We start from the raw sequence: 24,838 nt of genomic DNA, 5'->3' as shown, positions 1-24,838 counted from the left end.
GATCCGATCGTGGTGGTTAATATCTTAGTAATGAATTTGATTCACACTTAAAGGGATGTGCCATTGTGTCACAACTCACTCCACCTGGAACGCCACAACTGAATGGTGTTGCCGAGAGGAGAAATCGAACCTTACTTGATATGGTTCGATCTATGATGAGTCATTCTGATTTACCCGATTCCTTTTGGGGATTTGCTCTTCAATCGGCCTTTCATCACTCAATCGTAGCCCAACTAAAGCAACCGAGAAGACTCCATATGAGATGTGGAAAGGGAAGGTCCCTAATTTGTCTTACCTTTAGATTTGGGGTTGTGATGCTCATGTCAAGGTTAAGACTGACAATAAGCTAGCCCCAAGGTCTCAAAGGTGTATATTTGTAGGTTATCAGAAGAAAACATTTGGATTTTACTTCTATATTCGTCACGAGAACAAAGTGTTTGTGGCTCGTGAGGCTGTCTTCTTAGAAAATGAGTTTATTTCTAGAAGACAGAGTAGGAGAAAGTTTGAACTTGATGAAGTTCAAGAGCCACAAACTGAAGAGAGAACGCAAGAAGATGTTCCTTCCTCGTCTAACACGAAAGTTGTTCCTTCCGAACCTACGAGGTCAGGGAGAGTCAAGTCGCCAACCTGATAGATACATAAGTATTATCGAGAGAGATGGCAACTTAGACGTGTTACTTTTAGAAAGTGATGAACCTGCAACCTACAAAGCCGCAATCTCTAGTCCAAATTCAACTTTATGGCAAGAAGCCATGCAATCCGAAATAAATTCTATGCATGAAAATCAAGTTTGGGACTTGGTTGATTTGCCTCAAGGTGTAAAACTTCTCCAATGCAAATGGATCTTTAAGATAAAGAATGGCATAGAAGGACATGATAATGTCTACAAAGCAAGGTTAGTGGCAAAAGGTTTCACCCAAATTCATAGTTTATGATGAAACTTTTGCCCCCGTGGCCATGCTTAGATCTATTCGGATTATGTTAGCGATTGCCGCATTTCATGATTATGAAATATGGCAAATGGATGTCAAAACTGCCTTCCAAAATGGGTATTTATAGGAGGACGTGTACATGTTGCAACCAGAGGGTTTTGTAAATCCGAAAAATCCTAACAAGGTATGCAAGCTTAAGCGATCCATTTATGGTCTTAAGCAAGCATCAAGAAGTTTGAATCATCGTTTCAATCATGTGATAAAAGAGAATGGTTTCACCCAAAGTGTCGAGGAACCATGTTTATACATGAAATTCAGTGGGAGCAATGTCGTCTTCCTTATCTTGTATGTGGATGACATACTACTCATTGGAAATGATGTACCTATGCTTACCTCTGTCAAGGGGTGGTTGAGAAATCATTTCCAGGTGAAAGATTTAGGAGAAGCACAACGCATATTAGGTATCCGAATCTATAGAGATAGATCTAACGGGATATTGGCATTAAGTCAAGAATCTTATGTTGATAAGATTCTTCGACGTTTCAACATGGAAAAATCCAAAAGGGGTTTGATTCCAATGGGCAGTGGAATTACCTTGAGCAAGTCTCAGTCACCCACTGAACCTGAAGATGTTGAACACATGAAATTGATCCCTTATGCTTCCGTTGTTGGATCAATCATGTATGCCATGATATGCATGAAAGATCATAGATCCTAATTAGACTCTCTAATTAAAAACAAAATATCTCATAATATGTTCATTTAGTGATCTATGTAATATGCATGCTAATATAAAAGCATAATAATAAAGATTAAGGAAAATCAATTTCCTTACATTAATTTTGATGGTAATAAGGGCACAATCAAGATCTCCTATCTTGATTGTTCTTGAGCTTAAAACAAAGGATGATCCTCCTTACCAAATCTTCAAAGAGAAGATCTCCTAATAATATGCACCCAAGAACAATTACCCAATATCATATAAATATTAACTAGATATTTGATAAGATATACCCTTGATAATATGTGTAATATTACTAACAATCTTAGTAATTATTTTGTTTACTAACAACTTAGTAAATTATGGTTTTTATTATTTTAGAGAGAGAAATGATATACACATGCAAATGTTCAAAGTGTAGTGTGGAAAAATGAACAAATGATGGAGTGTATATGGGGGAAGTGGCCGGGTAAGTAGAGGTGGAGTGAGGGAGTGATTTTCTTATTTGTTGTCCAATTCTTTATCACATGCAAAAAGGAACAAAAGATAACTTATGGAAGAATATAAAGCAAAGTGAAATGATTATGTTTATAATCATCCACTACACTCTATTTTACACGGTCCAATGCCCATTTACGGGTCTATGTTGGTTCTTATATTTGTCTCACAAATACGTGTAAATTTTATTTAAACATCGTTTTATGTTTAAATGCTTCCAATAAATTTTATCCAAATCACTCCGTAAATATATGTGTACCGCTACACATATTATTTACATACTAATATTAATCACATTAATTAATTAGTACGATTTTAGTGAATTAACAATTAATTAACTAAAACCCGTCTCATAAAATTTATTATTTAATTATCGCATAATTAAATAATAACTGCCGTGCCACGAGTTCGCAACTCGAAATATCTCTAAAAATAATCGACTAACCTTTTAGTCTATAAATTAAGGGACTAAATAAATTGTATCTCATACAATTAATTAGTTATCAATTGGGGTTCGTTCCTATAGGTGTGACCGAAAGGGGTCAATTGATTACGGCCTTCTCACGATAATAAGGTCAAACTCTAGTCAGCCAACCGTTATTGATTTACGTTAATCAACTGACGAGGATCAAATAATAAATATCCTGATGATATTCCTTTAATGAGATTTATTATGTAAACGCGCTATTGTGGAGGACACTAACTCCAACAATCTCCCACTTGTCCGACACAAGGTGTGCGCTACCAATTCTCTTGTCCATTTTAATCTCCCACTCAATGCAAGGTGTCTTTCAGGTCGCACTTGCACATGAACATATCGCGAGTGGTTTTCTCGATCGTGAGTGTAACTACTAGACCGGAAAAATCTCCCACAGATTACTTCCGAGCGTGGCCACGCATTTATAGTCACAACTCCTCGAGTGGCCTTGAGATATAATTACCCAACGTGGGTGGACAATTCTTGTATGCCCTATCTATCTTTACCCAATACAGATCATCATGACTCAGAAGATGTCCTTTGGCCTCCTTTCACGGCACGACCTAGGATAAAAACCAAAGTCACTCAGAAACTGCACTGACTTGGATAATAGTCTCCAGTCAAAAGAATCGACTCATAGGAACATCTTAGAGATCCCTGCCAAGACCATGCGCCTATAATAGAACTTAGGGACTCTCTAAATGGTCACTGTCCGGCAAAGTGTCACACACTCTGCCTATGTAATCGACTAGTCATCACGTATGAACTCATGGTGTTGAACAACCATCAATCGACTTACAATCTAGTCACTCCGAGACGTCACCTCATTAAGTGACTAGGGACAAAATACAATGTTCATCTTATTCACTTGAATAGTGTTCAACATTGTCTCCATAACTTATTCAGATAAACAAGGTATTAAAAAATTTAGTCACACTAAATAAAAGATTCATAAATGAATGCAAAAACAATGAATGCGATTATCATATATATATATAATAAGAGATACACTATCCAATTATTACATATCCATAATCTAAAGAAAATCTGGTATTCGTCTCAATCCCATTGCGACGACATGACCATCATGCTTAGCCTTTGATAAAGGCTTGGTTAAAGGATCAGCAATATTATCATCTGTCTTAACCTTACATATGTCAATTTCCTTCCTTTCCACATAATCTCTAATTATATGGTATTTCCTTTCAATATGTCTAGATTTATTACTAGACTTCGGCTCTTTGGCTTGAAAAATAGCTCCACTGCTATCACAATATACAGTGATCGGATCTTTGGCGGAATGGACTACTCCTAGTCCCTCCATGAATTGCCTAATCCAAACAGCTTCCTTTGCAGCCTCAGATGCTGCAAGGTACTCAGCCTCTGTTGTAGAATCCGCGGTAACGCTTTACTTGAAGCTCTTCCAGCAAACAACTCCTCCATTTAGCATAAACACATAGCCGGATTGGGATTTCATATCATCCTGATCGGTTTGGAAACTTGCGTCCGTGTAACCTCTTACACGCAACTCAGTTTCTCCTCCAAACACTAAGAACGAATCCTTAGTCCTTCTCAAGTACTTAAGAATGTTCTTTACGGCTATCCAATGACTCTCACCAGGCTTGGCTTGATAACGACTTGTCATGCTCAAGGCATACGCAACGTCGGGACCAGTGCAAATCATAGCATACATGATAGACCCAACAGCGGAAGCATAAGGGACGGTCTTCATGTGTTCAATCTCCTTAGGGGTAGAGGGAGACTGTGACTTGCTCAAAGTAATCCCTTGGGCCATAGGTAGAAATTCTCTCTTGAAGTCTTTCATATTGAAACGGTCAAGAACTTTGTCAATATAAGCTTCTTGACTCAATGCTAGTATCCTTTTGGACCTATCCCTATAGATCTGGATACCCAAGATTCGTTGTGCCTCTCCCAAGTCCTTCATCTGGAAGTGTTTCCCTAGCCACTCCTTAACGGAAGTGAGCGATGGAATATCATTCCCGATGAGCAATATGTCTTCCACATATAGGACAAGGAATGCAACCTTACTCCCACTAAACTTCATGTATAAACACGATTCTTCCACACTTCGAGTGAAACCTTATTGTTTAATAACATGATCAAAGCGATGATTCAAACTCCGAGATGCTTGCTTAAGACCATAGATGGACTTCTTGAGCTTACACACCTTCTTAGGATTAGATGTATCCACAAAACCTTCAGGTTGTATCATGTACACTTCCTCTTCTAGAATCCCATTCAAGAAGGTGGTTTTGATATCTATTTGCCAAATCTCATAATCATGAAATGTGGCAACCGCTAAGATTATCCTAATGGACCAAAGCATAGCGACTGGAGCGAAGGTTTCATCATAGTGTAAACCATGAACTTGGGTGAAACCTTTTGCCACCAATCTAGCTTTGTAAACATCTACATGTTTATCTACGCCGAGCTTAATTTTATATATCCATTTACACTGAAGGGGTCGCACTCCCTCAGGTAAATCCACCAAGTCCCATACTTGGTTCTCGTACATGGAATCAATTTCGGACCGCATGGCTTCTAGCCAAAGCGAGAAGTCGGGACTAGACATAGCTGATTTGTAGGTAGTGGGTTCGTCACTTTCCAAAAGTAACAAAACACCATCCTCTTCGATGTTACCAAGGTAGCGGTCAGGTGGACTAGAAATCCTACTTGACTTTCTAGGAACGATAACCGTTTCAGAGGAGGAGGGAACGTTATCCTCCACGTTCTCCTCTACCTCATTCTCGGTTTGTGGCTCTCGAACTTCATCAAGTTCAAATTTTCTCCCACTCTGTCTTCTAGAAATAAACTCTTTTTATAGGAAGACAACATCACGAGCCACATACTTTGTTCTCGTGTTTATTGTAGAAGTAATAGCCACGTGTTTTCCTTGGGTATCCTACAAAAAGACATTTGTCTGACCTGGGTGCAAGTTTATTGTCAGATTTGATCTTGACATAAGCCTGGCAACCCCAAATAGGCATGAAAGACAAATGAGGGACTTTCCCTGTCCATATCTCATTTGGAGTCTTATCGGCCGCTTTAGTCGGGCTTCGATTTAGTGAAAATATTGCAGACAAGAGGGCAAAACCCCAAAACGAATTAGGAGGCTCGGTAAGACTCATCATACACCGAACCATATCTAGTAAAGTTCGGTTTCTCCTTTCAGCTACACCATTTAATTTTGGTGTGCCAGAAGGAGTCCATTGTGATACTATACCACAATCTTTCAGATGTGAATCAAATTCAGAATTTAGGTATTCACCAACACGATCGGATCGTAGGGTCTTAATCTTTTTATCCAATTGGTTCTCTACTTCATATTGAAACTCCTTGAACTTGTCAAAAGCTTCACTCTTGTTCTTCGTCAAGTAGACATACCCATATCTACTCAAGTCATCAGTAAAAGTAATGAAGTAGTGAAAACCTCCTCTAGCGGTGATGGTTAATGGTCCACACACATCCGTATGTATGAGAGCCAAAACCTCACTAGCTCGTGTCCATTTTCCCGCAAAAGGTGCACGAGTCATCTTGCCTAAAAGGCAAGACTCGCATATACCATAAGATTCGAAATCAAATGGTTTGAGCACTTTAGATGAAGCAAGTCTCTTAATGCGTCTTTCGTTTATGTGACCTAAACAATAATGCCAAAGGTAGGATTCATTTGGATCACCCATTTTGAGCTTTTTAGTTTCCACATGATAAACGTCATTAACATCATTTAAAACATAAATGCCTCCAATTGAAATGACCTTGCCATAAACCACATCATTCAATGAAAAAGTACAACTATTGTCCTTAATCATAAAACAAAAGCCTTCCGCGTCTAACGCGGAAATGGAGATGATGTTCTTGGTTAAAGTTGGTACAAAATAACACTTATTTAAATACAACTCTAGACCACTAGCTAAAGTGAGCACATAGGTCCCCACGGAAACGGCCGCTACTCTAGCTCCATTGCCCATGCGGAGATCCGCATCACCTTTTGCTAGTGCTCGCACGTCCCTTAAACCCTGCAAATGATTACAAAGGTGAGTGCCACATCCGGTATCAAGTACCCAAGTGGAAGTGCAAGCATAATTAACGTCTATCACATAGAGAGAGGAAATCATACCAATAGGCGTCAAACGCCCTTCCTTGAGATCCTCCAAGTATTTGGGGCAACTCCTCCTATAATGCCCCTTTCCATTACAATGGAAACATTCGGCCTCAGAGAGTTTGACACTTTTTGCCTTGGGATTGCCATTCTCAACGGCATTCCCCTTTCCCTTGTCTGGTTTCTTTAACAATTTCTTGAATTGGGACTTTTACTTCCTCTTTCCCTTCTTAACTTCAAGGGACATGTTCTTTAACTTCATGGTTAGAACATCCCCTTTTTCACTCCCACTAGCTTCCATATCCCTCTCCGCTTGGGTGAGGAGTTCATGAATTTCATGGTAACTCTTATCCATGCCATTCATGTTGTAGTTTACCCTAAAGTGGGCAAACTTGGTGGGAAGTGAGTGGAGGATTCGATCCACCACAAGAGTCTTAGGAATGTTACACCCTAGACGCTCTAGGATGCCAACAAATTCGACCATTTTGAGTACATGGGGACCAACCTTTTGGCCCCTCTCAAGATTTACTTCAAAGAAGCGTGCCGCCGCATCGTATTGGCGGACTTTAGGTGTTTGTGAAAATATAGTTTTCATACGAGTGAATATCTCGTACGCATTTAAAGAAATGCATGAAAGCTTGAGCTTTGGAGACATCGACCATATCAACACATTTTTGATATCATTTGACATCCTCACATGGTCATCATAGGCAGTCCGCACCACCGATGAAGCCCTTGAACCGGGCTCGATGGGAGGGGCATCGGTCAAGTAAGTAAGCACATTGTCGGACAACGCGACACTTTTGATGTTGGATTCCCATTCAAGAAAGTTACTACCGTCATCTTTTAAGATACATTTGTCCATTACGGACCTTAGCCATGAATCTTTGCCTAGTGTAGTAGTCGATGGAGTTGAAGAAGTTGCCATTGCGAATTAAAATGCTACAACAAAATAAGGAAATATTAACGTTCATTGTTTTAAATTACTTGTGAAAACATGTTTAACAAGTTTTAACATTTATATAATGATCTCCCACTAAATTATATAAATGATTCCAAGACCTAAATTTTAAACAAAAATGAGCATCGCTTGGGCGAAACATCCCATAATCGTGTAAATTCGGTAAGTCAACGGTTGACTAATTCTACCTCTAGAACTCTTGGTTGACGGATTTTCTTAAATCCATCTACTAGCCCCTGAATACAAGACCGTCTTATACCCCGTTGAGTCCAACCAACTTTGGCGCGTGATAACCGTTTACCACCCTACTTACCCGAGGTAAAAAGAGAACACCCCGCTTGGGCGAGCGTGGCTCTAATGAACAAGGGATTCATAGGTGTTACTAATTGGTAAGGCTAATCTCAATTTTAGTTATGTGAGAGATCTTATCAATTTAGTCATAAATTCCCTATAAGTGAACTAAGTCGGTGAATGTAAATGGCGTGAATTGGCAAACGCAAAAATAAAATGCATGTGAATGGCGATTTTGGCATGTGCGGAAAAATAAAAGCAAGCAAGCATATGAAAAATCCTAGTATGACCACCTAGTTAATAAAAACTAGACTATTACATATCGGAAACCAACTCCTTGGTCCCTTGCCTCTTCATTCCAAAAGTGGCTTCTTCTTATGGGATTTGGAACACCTTCCAAAAATAGACTCCGTCATGATGTAAATCCGTCTTTTGGAAATGCCGGTAAAAATAACTATTACAATTAAATTACATAGCTATTCCTATTATACATTAATTAATAAAATAAATAAAACTATTAATTAATTACAAACCGACGATACGAGATCGTATTTAAATTACAAACAAATCGCTATTCCCATTCAATTCGGGTAATAACGATTAAAATAAACTAGGCCATACTAGGTACAATAAAATAAATACTTTAAATAAATGACAATCATTCATTCAATTTAAATAAATATGCTTAAAATGCTGTAAAATGATGCCAACATCGCCCTATCTAACAATCGTTGGTATCCATCTCGGTTACGTGGATATAATCGATTTTTAACTTGTAAAAATCAATAATCAACTCTTAAATCTCATTTAAGTCCAAACTAATTTTCTAAACTGTTTTGGACCTCAAAATTAGTCCTCACTAATTTGATTATGAATAATTAGTTTGATTTGGTGATATTTGCTAAATTAATCGGTAAAATCATAACTTTTAAGTAATAAATCCAAAATAATTGAAAATATTACCAAAAATTGAAACATAAAATTTTGAGTATTCTGGAACACTCCCAAGAATACCAAAATATCAAAAAAAAAAAAAAGTGCCCAAAAATTTCGGATAAAAATTATGAAGAAAAAGATCGATATTTATCGGTTTTTAACCACTAAAACCAATAAACATCAAAACAAGGTGAAATCACATTTTAAATTTAACTTTTAACTTTTAAATCATATTTTTAAATGTGCATAAATTTATCAAGGGCATTAACAAAAGTTTCGAGTAAATGATTAATTTATTTCACTTTTATCGACTTTTATCTCATAAAATTAATAAACATGAAAAACTTCAAACCAACCTTCAAAATTTTACATACAATCTGTAGAAAATATGCATAAAACACCATAAAAATTTAATGACCCGAATCAACTTTAACTATTTTTAGTTAACTCTTAACCAAAATACGACATTTTTGACTCGGTTTTCTACCAAAAATCATTAAATATAACAAAATAATTTCAAAAATCACCAAATTTTACCACAAACCTTTTGAGATCAGTAGGTATGCATACCCAAAAATTTTTGTTCTAAAACCTCTTCTAACACAATTTTTGAGTTTTTCAAATTATCTCATAATTTGTTTAATATGCTTAAAATCAACATGCAAATTACAAGCCTAGCTCTGATACCACTTGAAAGATCATAGATCCTAATTATACTCTCTAATTAAAAATAAATTATCTCATAATATGTTCATTTAGTGATCTTTGTAACATGCATGCTAATATAAAAGTATAATAATAAAGATTAAGGAAAAACAATTTCCTTACATTAATTTTGATGGTAATAAGGGCACAATCAAGATCTCCTATCTTGATTTTTCTTGAGTTTAAAACAAAGGATGATCCTCCTTACCAAATCTTCAAAGAGAAGATCTCCTAACAATATGCACCCAAGAATAATTACCCAATATCCTACAAATATTAACTAGATATTTGATAAGATATACCCTTGATATTATGTGTATTATTACTAACAATCTTAGTAATTATTTTGTTTACTAACAACTTAGTAAATTATGGTTTTTATTATTTTAGAGAGAGGAATGATATACACATGCAAATGTTCAAAGTGTAGTGTGTAAAAATGAACAAATGATGGAGTGTATATGGGGGAAGTGGCCGGGTAGGTAGAGGTGGGGTGAGGGAGTGATTTTTTTTTTTTTGTCCAATTCTTTATCACATGCAAAAAGGACCAAAAGATAACTTACGGAAGAATATAAAGCAAAGTGAAATAATTATGTTTATAATCATCCACTACACTCTATTTTATACGGTCCAATGCCCATTTACGGGTCTATGTTGGTTCTTATATTTGTCGCACAAATACGTGTAAATTTTATTTAAACATCGTTTTATGTTTAAATGCTTCCAATAAATTTTATCCAAATCACTCCGTAAATATACGTGTACCGCTACACATATTATTTACGTACTAATATTAATCACATTAATTAATTATTATAATTTTAGTGAATTAACAATTAATTAACTAAAACCCGTCTCATAAAATTTATTATTTAATTATCGCATAATTAAATAATAGCTGTCGTGCCACGAGTTCGCAACTCGAAATCTCTCTAAAAATAATCGACTAACCTTTTAGTCTATAAATCAAGGGACTAAATAAATTGTATCTCATACAATTAATTAGTTATCAATTGGGGTTCGTTCCTATAGGTGTGACCGAAAGAGGTCAGTTGATCACCGCCGTATCACGACAATAACGTCAAACTCTAGTCAGCCAAACGTTATTGATTTACGTTAATCAACTGATGAGGATCAAATAATAAATATCCTAATGATATTCCTTTAATGAGATTTATTATGTAAACGCACTATTGTGGAGGACACTAACTCCAACAATGCACTCGTCCAAACGTTTCGTATGCTTTGAGTATGACAAGTAGATATCAAGCCAATCCAGGTGAAAGTCACTGGGTAGCCGTCAAGAATATCCTTAAGTACATGAGAAAGACTAAGGATTCATTCTTGGTGTTTGGAGGTGACAACGAGCTAAGTGTGAAGGGTTACACCAACTCGAGCTTCCAAACTGACAGGGATGACTTGAAATCCCAGGCTGGCTTCATTTTCATGATCAATGGTGGTGCCGTTAGCTAGAGAAGTTTCAAAGAACCAGTTGTTGCGGATTCTACAACGGAGGCTGAGTACATTGCAGCATCTGAAGCTGCCAAGGAATCTGTATGGATTAGGCAATTATTAGAAGGACTAAGGGTAGTCCCTTCCGGCAAAGATCCTATCACACTTTATTGTGATAATAGAGGGGCCATCTTTCTAGCTAAAGAACCCAAGTCTAGCAACAAGTCTAGACATGTACCCAGAAAATTTCATATGATTAGAGATTACATTGAAAGGAAGGAAATAGAAATTTGTAAGGTTAGGACAGATGATAATATTTCTGATCCTCTAACCAAGGCTCTACCGCAGGCTACGCATGACCGACATGTAGCTTCCATGGGTCTTAAGCGTATGCCTAATTTGTATTAGATTATGAGATATGAAGTAATAATATTGTATTGATTATTCATATATGATAATCGCATTTATCATTTGAGTTTTATTTTAAACTCTTTTGTTTTATTTTATTATTTTGTTTTATCCAAATAGGTTGTTGAGACAATATTGAACCCTATTAAAGTGAACTGGATTAACATAGTAATTGCCCCTAGTTACTTATATGAGGTGGCGTCTCTAAGTGACTAGATTGTGAGTTGATTGATGGCAAGTTCGAGTGCCATAGGGTCATAAGAGATGACTAGTCGATCACATAGACAGACTGTAAGGGACACTCTGTCGGGCAATGACCGCTTATAGAGTTCTGGTAATTCATATAGTCTGGTCGTGGCGAGAGCTACTATAGTATTCTTTTGAGTCAATTCTTTGACTAGAGACTGTTCGCCCAAGTTGGCACAGTTTCTGAGTGACTTTAAATTATGCTCTACGACTTTCGTAAATGAGGTCAAATGGGCATCTTTTGGGTCATGATGAGATGTGGCTAAATAATGGGAATAGTGCGATAGGAATTGTCCACCCCCTTGTCAGGGTTATTTAATAATCTCAGGGCCACTCGAGGAGTAGTGAACTGAAAATGTGTGGCCATGCTCGGAAGGTATCTACGGTAGATAATTCCGGTCAGGCAGTTACTCTCCAGATCGATGAAACCACTCTTGATATGATCACTTGCAAGGAAGACCTGCAAGACGTCTTGCATTGAGTGGGAGATAGTAATAGGACAAGAGAATTGGTGACGCACACTTGTCTCAGACAAGTGGGAGATTGTTGGAGTATGTGTCCTTAACAATAGTGCGATCACATTATTAAAACTCATGATAAGAATACACAAAGGGATGATTCATTTTTATACGTCAACTGATCAACATTAATCGGTAATGATTGGCTGACTAGAGTTTGACATTACTGTCGTTTGACGGTGGCGATCAGTTGATCCCTTAAGGTCACACCTAAAGGACGATTCCCTTAATAGATAAATTAATTAATTGTATATTGATACAGATTAATTAATTCCTTAAAAATTGAACAATTTACATATGTGAGTGAGAATATGAATCTTATTGTAATTCGATTAAATGAGATTCGTTTTAGTAATTAAAATGTTATATCACTAAAATTTTGTTTATGAAACAATTAAATTAAGAATGATCGGTTAATTATAATTACAATATGTTGTAGATTATATTAACTTGACCCATTTTATATACTTGTAATCATGAATTACTAGTCAATTGTTATATATAATTGTATTAATATATGTAATGATATTTAATTGTTAAATATGCATTAATATTATAACTAACATGTTATATGTTACATGTTACACATTATATGACAAAATAACAATTGATAAAAATAAAATGAACTCCATATTATCTTAGGGGCACCGGTTTTATGGGTTAATAGGGTGAATTAATTAATTGTTTTTATATTGTGGTAAACACAATGATTAACATTCTAGCCTAGACTACACCCTATTACATATTGAAAAGAACAACTCTAAAAGGAAATGGGCATGCATTGGCTCCCTTGGCCACCCCCTTTCCCACCGGTTTTCCTCCCCTTTACTAGAATAAGAATTGTTCTTATTCTAATTATTCATTCTTACATTTTTCCATTCTTCTCACTTCTCTTATCTTATCTCTAAAATAAGGTTTAGTATATATTGTTCAAAATCTAATTTATTTAGATTACTAAAAGTAGTAATAAGAAATATTATTAGATTATATTTTAAGGGTTCTAATAACATATCTAGTTAATATATTATTAGATTTAAGGGGTTGTCTTGGTGCCATCAAGAGGAGAATTTATACTATTGGGATTTTGGAGGATCATCCATTAACTTGTAGCTCAAGAACAAGTGAGAAGGAATCCTCACTTGTGCCCTAAACTGATTTCTACAAATGTAAGGAACTTTGTTCTTACTTTTCTATTTTTTATTATTGTTATGCATGCACTAGATCAACATCTAAATCAATGAGTAATTTAGATAAATAATTAAAGAGTTTAATTAGAGGGTTTTGAATCCTTTCAAATATGACCTTAAACAACTAACTGCTCAATTAATTAGTTAAATCACACCCCGGATAACTGACCTAGTGAACTTGATCCCTAGAGACTTTTAATATATTTGAATTAACCTTTATTTTACATTGCCATTAGTTATTATAAATCAAACAAACAAACCCTTTAAGAAATTGTTACCTTTAAGACACTTTAAATGTTAGCAAACTGAATAATTACCGCCTCCCTGTGGATTCGATACATGTCTTACCGCTAGCTATTTGTTAGTAATGAGTTAGGTTTATTTTGATTAAATTGATACGACTTTAGCCTTGTCAATAAGTTAAATTTATTCGACTACGAGCTGGACTAGGTCTACACGAGGGCTGCTGTAATTCGTGTCCAAGTAGGCAAGATTTCCTTGGTTTGCGTGATTCGTTGCAGCGTCCATTCTCTTGAAATCGATCACAACCTCGTCATCTGCATTTGAGCTCATCATTTTGGGATCAAGTAATATATATATTTTTTTTTGGTAGAATGTGAAAATTCTCATTAAGCGCAAAAGATCAAGTACAAAGTTCAATTACAATAAGGCCCTATAAGTTACACGCAAACTTCATAGGATCACAATGATTATAGGCAATCCTCACTACACAAATCACTCCATCAAACTAAGATCGGTCTCCTAGCAGCTAGCCACTCTCTACTCCTCAGAATAGTTACCTCAGATTTAACCGCCTGCAGACGATATTTAACCATGTTTTGCACTTGCTGCAACACCAAAGCCGGTCTAGGAACGTTGCCAGCATGCTTAGCAGAGTTCCTGCATAACCAGATATGATAAACCAAACTCGCAATACTTGCCATAATGACCTGTTTCTTCATCAGACTTTTGTATCTCCAATGTAGAATAGCATCCAAGGAAATTATAACCCATGTCACACCAAGCCATTGCTTTACCAGTTGCAAACACTGCTTGCTAAACTGGCAGTCAAAAAATAAGTGCTCATGTGATTCTTGAGCAGATGCACAAATGCAGCAAAGACCATCGGACAAATTACAAATAAACAAAACAAAATCCAAATTAAAAAAAAGAAGCAAATACTCCCTCCAATTTCCTGTGTTGTTTCTTTTTCCCTTTCCGTTCAATATCATTGTTGTTCTCTCTTTCCTTTTTTGGACAAGTTTGTGTGGTTAAAAATCAACTATATGTGGGGTCATGTATATTGTGTGGTCCAAATGATTTCTCTTAATTCTTGGGCAAAAAAGAAAAGGGAACAACATAGGAAATTGGAGAGAGTATAATTTAACTTTACTTATTAAAATATTAACTAGTTTTGGAGCTCGTGAAAATCACGGGATCGTTAATAATTGACTGTGTTTAAGTGTTTAATTTGTGAATAACTTATATGGAGTAGTCCCCCTCTCTCAATCATTTGTTTAATTTTAATTAAAAAACCACTCACAAATAATAATAAAAAAAAGGTAAATAAATGAACACGACTGAAGGAGCGATATTTTAAAACAAAATTTTAATACACTCCAAATTTTTGATTCGGGATGATACGCAAACCAAAATCTGAATAACTTGGTTGTTTTGAAGCGAGGATACAACCCGTCAAATTGAATTTTTGGGTACTTCTGGTCTTATGGACAATCTTGATGCCATAGAAGTATTGGAACATGAATTTGCGCTCCATTGTCGTCACCTGTTTTCAAAGGATTTAAAAATATGAGTACAAGTTGCTACCAATAAAACAAAACATTAAAAGAAGTCACCCTTCCATATATGAACAAATTGCATTGAAATTTATTTTCTACTCCATATGCAGTTAAAAACCTCATAACTTCGAAATATATAGCGTGATTACTTTTCATTCATTATCCTTTCTTTCTCTACAAAAATATAACCTTCATATTACTTCACTTATAGTAAGTACACATATAGATATAGAATTTAAATAAATACTCCCGTCAAAATCCTAAAACTCGTACAATATGGATAATTATGCTAGTCTCGTAAAAATATTTCTTATTGGGTATGCAAATAATTACGCAAAGTTCAAAGCACATCCATGTTAGGATCACATTAACATATACATACCTCCTACAATAACATCATTAATTAAATTATCAAGTTAATTAATTGAATTGACACCTCCAATTAAGACTATTAAATATAAATACATGAACAAAAAGAAAAGAAAAAAGCAGAGACATAATTCCAATAAAATACTCTAAATTAAATTACAGAGAGAACAAAAAAAACTGACTTTTAAGGACGAGTAATGTTGGCTTGGACAACCTGGTATCATATAAGACAATAATATGAATTGGTATTTTGATGAGATTTTATAGAAAGAAAATCAATGACTCTCAATTTTCTCGTTTGAGTTGCTAATGATTCTTCAATTGCCTGTTTAATTAATGGTTCTTCAATTGCGTCTTTAATTAGTGATTCTTCAATTGTCTCTTTATTATTTGACCATTGCTTTGATCGGCTTAAAGATTATAGAATATGAATGGTTTTTTCACCACCAAACATTGCAACTTGCCTCTTTATTGCTTGAATGGAGATATTGTTTTTATTGTTGTTTTGGTGCATTTTAAAGTACTTGACCCTATGTTTATCTTGCAAAGAAACGATCGTGGACTTTTATGTGAGCAACTTTAACAACTACTCCGAATAATTCTAAGGAAAGGTTATATATATTTAAAATATCACATTTTGTGTTATAATAATATACTCCATAGTATATATAAGATTAGATTTGAGACAAAAAATAAGAGAGTAAAATAAGGATCAAAACTTTATAGGTGAACTCTAATAATTATTAGTAGTAGTATAAGATGAGCAAAACTAATTACACATTTCTCGGAATCACGCAATAAATAGAGATTTATGCATATACGATTCTAAACATAGCTTCTTCATATTCGACCATTCAATAAAAATTATAATCAAAACAATACTATTATACTTCATACGAAATATTAGCCTTTCCTAATTCGTGAGAAAATAAAATATAAACAAATCATTCAAAAAAATATTTATCCAAAAAATATTGTGAGTTACAGAATAGTATATTTGACGGAAAGCAAAAAAATGATTTAAAGGCTTGAAAGCATTGGAATTGGAACAATGAATTGGAGAAGAATCGGTTTCTAACTAATTACTATTTATGCATATTATAACACTATGATAAGATCAAATTGACATATGTGCATCGTACTTTAACAATTTGACTAAGCAATTTGATTTGTAACCTGTTTGACAAAATAAAAATAGAACATAAGTGTTAAAAAGGAGATTAAAGTGTAGAAAAGAGTGAAGGACAATAATGTAAGTATGTAACAACATGTCAACAACTTATTAAAAATTTTTGCTACCATTCGATATTTCAAATACACCATTGTAGAAAAAAGAAAAACTGGCAAAAATGAAAGAGTCATCCAAACCAAGAAAAAAATCTGTAAAGAAGATCCATAGCCATTATTTCGAACCTCGTGCATTGTTATTGATATGTGAGTATGTCATCCTCCTATAATATTAGTACAAACACACACACACAAAAATAACTAATAAAATTCTAATTAATTCAAAACATAATAATAATAATATAAAGTGAAACAATTAATTTAGTTCTCTATGTATAGTTTACCTACCAATTTTTTGAATAAAGTTGAAAATTCATTCTTCTGCAATATTAATATAAACACAAAAAAATAACTAATAAGATTCTAATTAATTCAAAACATAATAAAAATAAAAGGCGAAATAATTAATTTAGTTCTTTAGCTATACCTTACCTACCAATTTTTTGAATAAAGTTGAAAATTCATTCTCCTGCAATATTAACACAAACACAAAAAATAATAACAAATTAATACAAAACATAAGAAAAATAAAAAACGAAACAATTGGTTTACTCGAGGGGATTTGCCTTCAGTTCAAAGAGCTACTGCCATTTTAAGCACTTTCTCCACTTGGTCAGGTTTGACTGCTAACCTGGAGAAAACTGACATTTACTTTGGGGGTGTGATTCCTACAGTCAAAGATCTTATTTTGGATAGAGTTGGGATTAAGGAGGGATCATTCCCTTTCAGATATCTGGGATATCCAGATAATGATTCCAGGCTTATTATTGATATGTACAATGCCTTGCTTCTGAAGCTTCAGGCTCTTAAGGGGACCTATTCAGTTCAGCATCTTTCTTATGCAGGGAGGATTCAAGTTCTAAATTCTATAGTGTTTGGTCTTAATAACTTCTGGTGCAGTGGCTTATTACTCCCAAAACAGATTTGTCTCCTTATTTCCAAATTAAGTAGGGATATTTTCTGGGGTAGATTTGACAGCAAGAAGAAGCACATTTTTAAAGCCTGGCAGAGCATATGTGTACCTTGGGAGGAAGGGGGTTTCCAGGTAAAGGATGTCTGCACCTGGAACAAGGCTGCCATGCTGAAATGGCTTTGGCATTTAGATAGAGGAACTGGAGCTATCTGGACTTCTTGGGTTACAAAATACTTCTTGACACATTGATCTATCTGGGACCTTGCTATCAGGGACTGTTTCTCTGAAAGTCTCAGAGGAGTTCTCCTCTTTAGAGATGCCTGTATTAAGCAACTTGGCAATGCTCAGGCAGTTCATGCTATGCTTTCCAACTGCACTATCAGGAATAAGTTCTCTGTGAAGAGAGCTTATGATAGTCTGAGGTGTTCTTATCCTGTCCATACTGTATATAAAGCTATTCACAGGAATATTATCCTTCCTGGCACAAAATCATCCTCATGCTTGCTGTTCAAGGAAAGCTAGCTACTCAAGACCTCTTAATTACACGAGGGGTTACCATTGTGAATAGATGTTACCTATGCAAGTCAGCAGCTGAATGTGCAGATCACCTTTTCTTTACCTGCCCTTATGCTGCAGGTTTACTGACTCTTATGCAGCAGTGGCTACAGATGCCCACCACCACCACTTCACTTTGCTCCTTACTTACTTTACAAAGAAGAGGTCAGGGCAGTAAGCATCACTTGATTAGCTGCAGTGTAGGCAGTCTTGTTTATGCTGTTTGGGCAGAGAGAAATGCAAGAGCGTTTAGGGACCGAGAGAGGACAGTTCAGGCTGTTTTCAGTGAGCTCAAGTTCACTGTCATTGCCCTTTTAACGAGCAGAGGCCCTGAAAATATTTTCCTTGACATAGACTCAGTTTTCAACTCTTAGATTTATAGTCACATTTCCTTCTTGTATAGATAGTGGATGAGTTTTGTATATGGTATAGGGGATATATCTTTGTAAGAAAACTCTTGTACTCCTAATTTTTGGAATATATGAGTAATACCCTTCTTGCAAAAAAGAAACAATTGGTTTACTTTTCTATGTATACTTTAGGTGCTATTTTTTTGAATAAAATTGAAAATTAGGGTGAATATAGTAGTTATATATGTGAAAAATTCTATTACAAATTCTCTCAAAATTTTATGAATGAAAGAAAAATAAAAAATATGGTACATAAATACGGAGTATATATAGTAATGATGAAAGGAAGGTTAACAGGTTATTTTTTTAAATAAAGCAAATAATGGTTAAATAAATAAGGTAAATAAATAAAAAAAATTGGGATAGGAGATCAATGGTTTACAATTTCTTTTCTTTCTTTTTTGTGTTTATACCTTATATTTTTTAAATTGTTTTACCTTATATTTTTTAAATTGTTTTACCTTATATTTTTTAATTTTCTTAAATCGGTAAATCCATATTACTTTTTTTACGATGTCACATTAAAATTTGCCACGTCACAATTAAACTTGCCATGTCATATTTTTTAAGTTAGCCTTTTAATAAGATTTTATAGATAGAAACTATTATAGGTATTATAGAATTTATAGCCATTATACAACCATAAATTGCAATATTTAAATTTTATTTTTAATTTATTTTGTGGTATTATTTAATTAGATAATTGATTGCCGAGAAACTTAAGAGGTGAATTAAATAGGAAAAAATATTAATGAAAATTATGGGTGTTAACTGTTAAGTAATATAAAGAATTTTAATCAATTTATTAACATATTATATTATAAAAATTAATTAAATAGGAAAAAATTTTAAGTAATTTGGTGGGTGTTAAGTATTATAAAGAGTTCTAATCAATTTATTACCATGTTTAATTTAAAAAATGAATTAAATAGGAAAAATGTTAATAAAAATGGTGGGTGTTAAGTAATATGAAGAGTTTTAATTAATTTATTAACATGTTTTATTACAAAAATATTAAAATTTCAATTTTAATTATAAATTATAAATTTTATTAACATGTTTTATCAGAAAATTTTTAATTAAAATGTCAATATTAATTATAAATTATGAAATTTTGATGTAAATTTCTAATGGTTACATAAATTTTGGAAAACAATATATTTAATATACAAAAATCATTTAAGAATATAGATAATATCTTTTAATATTATAGATAAGTGAATTAAATTAATTTATAGATAAATGAATTAAATTAATGCCATGTAATAATAAATTAATGCCGGTTGACGAAATGAGCGGAAAAAGGGAGATTGTCGTTGTCGGTAGGAACAGTGATGATAAGAGACGTGGTAATTGGGTATGAATGTGTGTGTGTCATTGAGGTTATGCGGTTGACGTGAGCTTCAAATGTCTGCGTGGCTTTTTTTATCCTACATGGCATTGTCTACGTGGACTTAATTGGTCATTTTAAGGTGGCCTTTTAATAATATTTTATAGATTACAAATTAAATACTAAATATACATTAATTCATTAATTATATTAATTAATTAAAATTAAATTTTAAATTTTAAGTTTTAAGTTTTAAATTTTAAACTAGGTTTGTGACCCGTGAAATTCACGGGTTTATCTATTTTAGTTATGATATTTTTATCATATTGTTAATATTTGTTCGAGCAATTAGTTGTTGATCCATTTAAAAATATACAGTCTTGAAATACATAGAAATTAGTTAGTTAATACTTTATTTCTTTGACAACTTTGGTTTATTTTTTTAAATCGAATCCTGCAAATGACAATGTGGTAGCTACTAATTTTGTGAAACTTGACAACAGAGCAATGACAAAGACGACTCATTATATATACGTGTGTTTTACTCCGCAATATAATAAAGTGAGTTTTTTAAATATTAAAAGTTGAAACCATCCGTATTTAATAAATTCCGTATGGAAAAATTTTCAATGACACCTTATAAGTTGTAAACTCAATACCTCAGTATAGTCATCTCCAAATTATTTCCAGACCTCTCCATCGACCCTCCCATAGAAATATCTTTGAAGTCTTATCACCACGTGCATGCTTCAAATATTATTTACATCCGAAAAACATTTATTATATCGATAGAAAAATATTAGATATGATTCAACGGTAAGGTCGGTATCTACTCCATGTATGTATTACGAATTAAATTTTCATTTCAATTGCTCAATAATCTAAAAAACTATATTCCTTAAATCCGAATTCCAAAAGGTTCATAAAAATTTTTAAGTTCGTTATTACTATTTCAAGAATTTGATTCATCACTTGTTATACTTATGTCCACGATCCTATATAAAAATAAAAATAGTATTAAAGATTATAAAATAAACAATTCCGGTTTTGAAAAAAAAAACACATAAACTTAAAAATATACGGATTAGAATTAACATTTAATATTTATCTGAAAGTTCACTTTTGCTTCCTTTTAGTACATGCCTTGATAATAGTTCATATGAAATGAGAAAGAAAAATTTATGTTAGAGATGATTATAATCATGAATACAAAAATACAAATTCAAATAGGTTGATCGGGAAAGCATAATAGTAAAATTACACAACAATATACGCTTAATAACAAATTTAAAGAAATATTATAATATCTCCATTTTGAAATCAACGATCATCTTATAATGGTTAAAAAGGCATAAACCACTTAAATTTTATAGAAAAACAATCAAAAGGTGGGAGTTGGAGATAACTTAAATTGGAAGAGGAAATGACATAATTAAAATGATTAATTATTGTCATGATGGTTCAAAAAGTAAATTGTGAAATTTTAAAGATTTTTCATTCAATTATTTGTACTTATTTATTTATCATTAATTATGAGAGTAGTTTTTTTTTTTAGGAAATTATGAGAGTAAGTTTTATGTATTATTCCTGTTTTGACACAAAAAAACACATAAACTTAAAAACATACGAAGTAGAATTTAGAAATCATACTATTTAATATTTACCCGAAGGTTCACTTTCGCTTTCTTTTATTACATGCCTTGATAATAGTTCATATAAAATGAAAAAGAAAAATATATGTTATAGATGACTATACTCGTGAATACAAAAATACAAATTCAAATAGGTTGATCGGGAAAGTATAATAGTAAAATTACACCACAATATACGTTTAATAATAAATTAAAAGAAATATTATAAGACTTTTATTTTGAGATCAACAATCATCCATTACTTATCAGTTTCTACCTTACTTTTTTTACCTTTAATTTTACCTCAGTTTTGTGCCTTTTGTATTTCTTCCCTATTCAGATTACCCACGTGATGGTTTGCCTTATCTGCATTCACATATGTTTCATGGTGCTTTAAAGTTATATAAAAAATACATTGACCAAAAGATAAAACATCAACCTGACAAAAACTTGACAAACGAATCAAAACATTGTCACATGTAGAGGCGGCAAACAATGACACGACACGAAAACACGACTCGAACTCGACACGAATTTAATGGGTTTGGGTTGAGCCTTAATGACCCATTTATGTAAGTGGGTCGACACGAACACGACACGAAATTTAATTGGGTCGGGTTTGGGTTGAGCTCTCTAAATACGAACCCGACACGAATGACCTATTTACTAAATTAATCATATTTTTTCTTGATTTTCCATCGCATAAATATACTTGCACTTTCCAAATATAGACAAAACACGAAAACACAACATGAACCCGACACAAAATTAACGGGTTAGGGTTGAGGCTTGATGACCCATTTATGTAAGTGGGTCGACACGAACACGACATGAAATTTAATTGGATCGGGTTTGGGTTGAAGGGTTCGTGACCCGTTTACATGTGACACGAACACGAACTCGACACGACCCGATCTGTTTGCCAGGTCTAGTCACATGTAAGTCACTTAAATTAAACCAACTTAAAAACATGAATTCAAATATAAAGCAAACGATTCATAAAACCAACAACATAACAGATTGTGGAGACAGCAACAGCAACAACAACAACAACAACAACAACAACAACAACAACAACAACAACAACAACAACAACAACAACAACAACAACAACAACAACAACAACAACAACAACAATACTCAATATACTCAATACAATCAATATAATCAAAAAAAAAAAATTAAACCATAAAACACAATCCACAACTTAGAAACTCATGACAAATAGGCATATTTTAAATAAATAAAGTGAATAGAAACTATTATAGGTATTATAGGTTTTATAGTCACTACACAACCATAAATTCCTATATTTTATTTAATTTTTAATTTATTTTGTGGTATTATTAAATTAGATAATTGATTGCCGAGAACCTCAAGAGATGAATTAAATAGGACAAAATGTTAGTAAAAATTATGGGTGTTGTAATATAAGGAGTTTTAATAAAATTATTAACATATTATATTACAAAAATTAATTAAATAGGAAAAACTTTTAATTAATTTGGTGTGTGTTAAGTATTATGAAGAGTTTTAATCAATTTATTACCGTGTTTAATTAAAAAAAAAATTAAATAGGAAAATGTTAATAAAAGTGATGTTTAGTAATATGAAGAGTTTTAATTAATTTATTAACAGGTTTTATTACAAAAATGTAAAAACAGTGAATTAAATAGAAAAATGTTAATAATGGTGATTGTTTAGTAATATGAAGAGGTAATTGTATTAACATGGGATGTCGCGAGAGTAATAATATTAACAGTTGGAGTAATGAATGTATGTGTCTCATAATTTGTTGATAAATTTTACGTCTCATCATAATTTCAGTTTAACGCAGTTATAATTCATAGAAAATAAAATTTAATGCTAAATAGAGATAATCAGGGCAGGGCGGGGCCGAGCACCAAACCTAGTTGAAATATATAATCGTAACTCTTTAATCTTCCCTATACACTTACAGTTAAAGTAGGTAATCGGGCATTCTGGGCTGTGCTTATACCGGCCTGTCATGCCAAGCCCACCACAAGATAAGCCCTAGGCACGGGTTAGTGGGCATTCGTGTCGTGTCTTGGTTTGGCCCAATCCTCTGTCTCCCACCGTGGCACGGCCACTATGGGTTTGTGTCGTGCCTGACCCGTAGGTTGGTTTGTGCCTAGCCTATGGGCTGGCCCAAGTTCTATTTTTTTAAAAAAAAAAAATTAAAATCTATAAAATATAATTAAAAGGATACCCTAAAATGATAAATAAACGCCACCTAGACAAAGCCACGTAGGATACAAAAAGCCACCTCGATTAAATTTAATTTGACGTGACATATTTAAATGTGATGTTGCATATTTTTAATGTGACATGACGAATTAATGTGACATGGATTATCAATTTATTATTACATTCACTTATATCTATAATATTAAAGGATATTTATATAACCCTTACAAATTTACATCAAATTTCATAATTTATAATTAATATTGATATTTTAATTGAAATTTTTGTAATAAAAAGTTCACTACGCCTGCCACTGGATCCTTATTTGCTTGGAACAACAAACAGGAGGCGGCTACCAGGGTTTTTAGCAGACTTGACAGAGCTCTTGTCAATCATGAGTGGATTGATCAGAAAAAAGAGTTCTATGCTCACTTTCATCCTGAAGGATGCTTTGACCATACTCCTTGCATCATTCAGAGACTGAGTGATATAGGACAAAGGAAAGGAAGCTTTAAATATTTTAACATGTGGAGTACTACTGAACATTTATTACCTTGTGTAACCCAGGCTTGGGGACATAGGATTACTGGTACCCCCATGTTTAAGTTTGTGAGAAAACTTAAACTTCTTAAACAACCTCTTAAGCAGTTGAATAGAGAGCTCTTTGCTGATGTGGAGAACAATACCATGAGAGCTTGGAAGCATTTGGAATCTATTCAGTCTCAAATCAAGTCTGATCCCACTAATCCAGACTTGATTGGGATTGAAATCAAAGCTGCTAAGGAATATCAAGAGCTTCAGAAGGCCTGTGACAGTTTCTTGCTACAAAAATCTAAGGCCACTTGGATTCATGAAGGGGACAATAATTCTAAAGTGTTTCACA

This window comes from Silene latifolia, chromosome 9 (genome assembly GCF_048544455.1).
Source record: "Silene latifolia isolate original U9 population chromosome 9, ASM4854445v1, whole genome shotgun sequence".
Lineage (NCBI taxonomy): Eukaryota > Viridiplantae > Streptophyta > Magnoliopsida > Caryophyllales > Caryophyllaceae > Silene > Silene latifolia.
Note: the sequence above shows the minus strand (reverse complement) of the source record.